We start from the raw sequence: 6,121 nt of genomic DNA on the forward strand, positions 1-6,121 counted from the left end.
ATGTGTCGCCGCACATGTGGATGATTTATTGGCATGTCAGCTCGTGGCTTCGAGGAAGTTATTTCCTCAATAAAATGTACTGATTAGAATCATTACTTCCTAGCTAAACTAAAGTACGCTTGTGTCAGGGTTGGCTCGAAAAAGGAGAAAAGGTTGCTGTCATCGGTCGTCCAATTTCTTATTGTCTCTGTTCAATAACACCCCAACCATGCAAGATGTATGTGATGAAAATTGATATTTCTGGCAGATAAACGCAGAGAAGTGTTCCTTTTTGCCGTCCAACCAGGCGTACATTCCACACTGATTCCCTCTGATGCAACTGTGATTCATGAAGAAACCTTCTAGAACTATGTGCTTTGAGGACCATCTTGATCCCACATAATCTCTGGAATATCTTTTGTTTTATTTCAATGAAATAGCGTAACATTCAACATAAATGGTGCACAGCACAAGTTAAATGTGGCATACCATCTGGATCCAGGAATCATTTGAAGGATTCATCACATTTTTCTTGTCATTTTTTGGTCCTTCCTGTTTTATTTTGAAGTTGTGCTTCCGTTTGGTACGTGTCCTGTGTTTTGTTTTGACAGACGCTGGCAGGTGCGAGGCTGGGGATGATTGTGTGGCGGGTTCTTCCTACTGATAAGGAGCATCTCTACCCGGAAGAACTCGCCAGAGTATTCAGTTTCCTGACCAGGTTGGCATCTCTGATTTTGCTCCGCGTTTTGAAATCTGAATGATCTATCCTTTGGAAACCCCTGACATTGTCAGCTCTTTAAGTTACTCACATGAGTCTTTTTGTCCTTTTGTTTTTAGTTGCTGTTTGAGACCCCGATCTCCAGCCGTGCCCTGCCTCCGTCCCGAGCGCCTGTTCTGTTTTTTGTTCCGGTCCTTTCAGACCGTTTGGATTATTAACTTTGAACTATTCCTCCGAGGATCACTTCCGCATTTGGGTCTCTTGCCTTGATCGACTCGTGACATTTCTTTACTTTACAGAAGGAGTGATGCTGCTTTAGGGAAATTTTGCCGCTCAAAAAACGAACCCAGGAAACACGATTGGTCAGAATGGGCTCGTATTATTGCTAGAAGCATTTTAAATGTTCTTGAATTAGAAAGAAAAAAAATTTTGATGGATCAAATCATTAAAAAAAAATATATCAAAACATTTGGCCAGACCAGTTGGTAGAGATCAATGGCTACATCTACAGGAGAAGAAGAAAGTGCAAAAACTTTATGTAAAAACTTGAAAAATATGAGGCAACATCATCAAAATTGAGACCAAAGATTAAAGAAATACTATTCGTCATGTTAAAGATTTGCTTAAATCAATAAATATCAACGGCAAGTCTTATAAAGTAAGAGACTCAATAAAGTATCTGGTTTTGGTTCTGAGTCCGACCAACAAGCAGCCAAAATCACAATCAGGACCACGTGAAACCCATCTCTACTCTCTTGTCAGGCGGAAGTCGAGCCCTCGGGCTACACATGTTAAGCAGGTGTTTGGAATTTGCAGAGAACATCAAGGTTAAGAGGAAAGGTGCGCAAAAACCCGAGGCAGATCCGCTACCGGTGTAAGTATTAATGTGTTGGTCTCAAGAGGATGCTGGGATATTTACATACAACCCAGCGGCTTCAAACCAGTCACACAGTGTCAGAAACACATCCCCCAATCCCCCCAATTCCTTTTATCTACTTGTAGGTCTAAGTAATGAATCGTACTGATGCAAACACATGCTGTGTAATCAGCAGATATATTTGTAAATGGCTTGTTATAAACTACTGTGCCTTTTTACATCTAATCAGAACATGTTTAGTGTACTTTTACCCCTCAATTATTTTCATTGTTTTCTCTGACAACTGGACCATATATTTGTTGCATCTTTAGAAACATTTTGGTTTGGATATATAGACTTTATTTTTTGCCAAAAAACATTTTAATCCCTCAATTTTAATGTGGAAAGAAAATGTTCTTTCCACATTAAAATTTCATAACACAGTGGGCATGTGATGGTACATGAGCTTACACATGCAACTGTAACATCACCACGGACGTGTCTCCTCACCATGTCAGAGCTCAAAACACATAACACATAGCACTTAACACATGAGAAAGAACACTGTGCTCTCAGATGAAGCTGAGCAATCACATCTTTCATGTTTCATGGTCATACATCTACTCTATTAGCAAGAACATTTAAAATACACTGAAAGGAGATATGCAGTGGAACTGCACCTAATGAAGGAACAAAGAAACGGCTCACAATGACCCAGAGGGTATTTATTTTGATGCCACTTATTATTTTATCAAAGACAAAAGGGACTAGCATCTGTTTTACAATTTGATGTCACAAGGGCAGGAGCCAAAGCAAACACTGCCCTCTCCTCAGAGACCTGGTTTGAAAATGGTAATATGTTTTTGAATTCTCCACTGAAACTTGAACAGCACGTGATACACGGTGGGATAGGTATAGGTGTTGAAATGTGAGAAGGCATGTCAAACACAGGTAACCTGACAATGGACTTTTTGTTTCTTTAAAATTGTTCCTCAAAAACCTCATTTGGTTGGTAGTGGTGTACTTTCGTAGCAGCGTACTTTTGTAGTGTGGGACTTTTGAATTGGGTACTTTATATAGCAGGGTACTTTTGTAATGTGGGACTTTTGTATTGGGTACTTTCGTAGCAGGGTACTTTCGTAGCAGGGTACTTTTGTATTGTGGGACTTTTGTATTGGGTACTTTCGTAGCAGGGTACTTTCGTAGCAGGGTACTTTTGTAGTGTGGGACTTTTGTATTGGGTACTTTATGTAGCAGGGTACTTTCGTAGCAGGGTACTTTTGTATTGGGTACTTTTGTAGCAGGGTACTTTCGTAGCAGGGTACTCTTGTAATGTCGGACTTTTGTAGTGTGATACTTTCGTAGTGTTTTACTTTTGTAGTGGGGTGCTTTTGTAGCGTGGTACCTTCGTACCGTGGTACCTTTGTAGCGTGGTATGTTTGTAGGCAATGCTCTTGTAGTGCACTGTCCTTGCAGGATGCAGGTTTCTTTAGTGGTGTGATGTTTTTGACACAACAATTGTCAAGTATTGATAAAATAATACCTTAACTTTATGCTTTTGTAACTCAATGAGTAAGCAACACAATTTGAATTAAAACGATATAATTTGCCAGTGTTTTCAGTGGAAGGGAATGATTGTTTCTAATGTAAATATTTCCATGAAAAGAGAGTTTTGTACAAACAGACACACAGTGATGATAAAGTAAAGGTCCAAGATCTATTTAAGACACAATTAAATCGACAAACTTTTAACAAATCAATCTAAATCCTTTTGTTTGAGCTTCCTAGATTAGCATCTTTATGACTGACGGCGAAGTACCGAGCCGTCGGCTACATCTTTTTCTTAGGCCTGATCACGGATCCAAAATATATAAACGTATCCCCTTTTAATACGGACAACCTGATTTTTACAATTCCCCCTATTGTAGCACAATAAGTGTAATTATCAATTAACAAATTAAGCTCAATTTTTGTCCTTATTTGTGGATCAGATCAACACTTCCTGCCCCTTCATTTCTTTTGATCGTTTTTTTTTTACTTCTAATGCTATGTCGTCACTTCAACAACAGCCCAGTGCAAATAAGCCTGTTGGAAGAAGATTATAAAATGAACGTGTATTGCAATATTTCTCTCCTGCTCACTCATTCACGTCGCGTAGAAACATTCAAAATAAATATGCACGAGAACAAACACCTCGCTGCTTCTCTCTCTTTCTCTCTGCATAATCTGACTGAGAGCACATAAATCTAGCGACAGCATGCAAAACATTTTTCAATGTTGATATTTGGAGCGCAGCTATGTGACACTCATCAATCTTATCTACGTGGGTCGTTCTGTTTTTTTTTGGTGGCGGAGAATCAAAAAACCATCAACCTAATAGAGAATGACGTCCTGACGCCAGACACATTGAGAATCATGCAGTCGTGCCAGCTGTGGTTCTGCACTCGCGTGAAACGGAGACCAACAGTGAGAGCTGCTTGATCTACGACTGCAATACATCCATCACTATCCAGCAGTTCCAGGAGAACAATACGATGCAAGGTGAGCAATCGCGCTCGCGTGGGTGTGTGTGTAATCACGGGTACAGATAGCGGCACCACACCGTGATCGTGGGTTGTTTTCACCTTGGAAATGGTTATTTTGGTTTGACCGTTTTACTTCGGAGTGAAGTGTCTCGTCTTATCCTCGGCGATTCAAACCCTTCTGACCTTCTCAAGCAACCTTGGTTTCTGGAACTTTTTAGGAATTATTACCTTACATAGCACCAGTGACGCTCTGATGAAGCTTCAGGAAGCAGTGTCATTATTTTAAGAGTCCACTAGATGGCGGTCTCTTCACAATTTACTTTGCTTTGAACAACTGATCCAAAATCGAATCATTTTTAAACTGATGGCGCCACCTACTGACCTCTAAGCAACATGACACTGTTTCATGAAGCTTCACCAGTCCATCACTACTTGGAACCAGAGTGGAACAGGTACTAAAACTAGTATATGGTTTGACTTGCTGTGATGTTGTGAACGCAGTATAAACCAGGTAGAGTCAGGTCAAGTAGAGTAGAGAAGGGACGAGCCGATGGAAAATAGCCATTTGTTTAACAGAAAAAGACTAAAATGCTTAGTATTGCTCAAATAAAAGTCATATTACTCGCTCTCTTTCTTGTGTCTGTGACTCCAGTGCCCCAGAGATTAAAAAAGGAAAAATCAATTTAGATCTTTTTTTTTTACTGACAACTGACTCACAATACAAGAGCAACATAACTAGCACTTCGAACTACAAGATTAATTTACTTTTTTTCATCACGCTAATTCCCCTTATTTATCATGTCAACCCAAGAAGAACAAGTCCAATGTAACGTACAAAGCGGGAAGCTTCGAGCGACGACGATGTTCAAACCTTTCATTCGTTTTTTCAAGCTTCCACGTTAGATAAAGGGCTGCCATTGTGTCTCTCCTATCCACCCTTTTTGACTCTCCACTATCCTTAGACCCCCGAGTAGTTTGGTCTATCTGTAGTAATTTATTTTAAAATATTTCTGCGAGGAAAAATAAAACCCTAAAAATATCCACACAGTCCGTCTGCCCTGACCGCCTCCTTACCTGGCCAGACACATTATGGGGTTCTCTAAGGGAGGTACAGAAAAACAAGACGGTAGAGGATGACTTGTCGTTAATATCAACAGGCTCCGGGCACCAGCAAGAAGCGAGTGATTAAGGAGGGTAAACAACAACAGTAGGTGTTGCAGAGACTGGGAACAGTGGGATTAGAAATCCCAGTGAAAAAACCCTCCCGGGGGCTGACAAGACAACGGAACTCGCCCTCCACACATGCACACCCACACAAACCTCCGCTCGCATCCCCCTCCCCTTGGATCCTGGGGAAAAGTTCAATCTTTGCATTTTCATTGCGGTTTCCTCCACCAACCGTGTCTCATGAAAGTTTCATCCACCTCTCTCTCTCGCACCGTCTCATTCTTGTCCTCTCTCTTTCAGCCCCTCCAACATATGCATCCAACACCTCATCCAGGACCCAGGTGGGGAATAATGATGAGAAGCCCACAGAGATTTGCCATGTTTGGCGTGCACGGGGCTGCGCTCGGGGGTGAATGATGGTGCACGGTGATGCTTTCATATCTGAGCCACATAGCCCTGGGTGAAAAAAAAAATATGATTCTTTTGCTTTAAGGCCTTTTTTTTTCTTTTCGTTTCCATGATGCAAAAATACTGCTGGGAAACCTACGGTTTGTTCTCGCAGCACTCTAATGACAAATACGACCTTTTACATGAAAGCACGGCGTTCATATCACCCTGGTGTAAACACGAGGGGACGAGGTAAACATGCGCATCGATTCCTGTATTATCTACAACAGTAGCTGTCTGACAAGTCCTCGTGTTCGCATGTTCACATGTTTGAGGCTCTGGCAGAAGAATTGCAAATGGTCAACACAGCAACGAATGAAGCTGGAAAGATAGTGTTTCATGTCGCTTGTTGCTGTTGACAGTGAAATAGAAGAGTAAGTAAGTAAGTAAGTAAGTTAGTAATGTTTTTGGTAAAGAGCATAGAGATCT

The sequence above is a fragment of the Callionymus lyra genome, chromosome 1, assembly GCF_982586985.1.
Source record: "Callionymus lyra chromosome 1, fCalLyr1.hap1.1, whole genome shotgun sequence".
Lineage (NCBI taxonomy): Eukaryota > Metazoa > Chordata > Actinopteri > Syngnathiformes > Callionymidae > Callionymus > Callionymus lyra.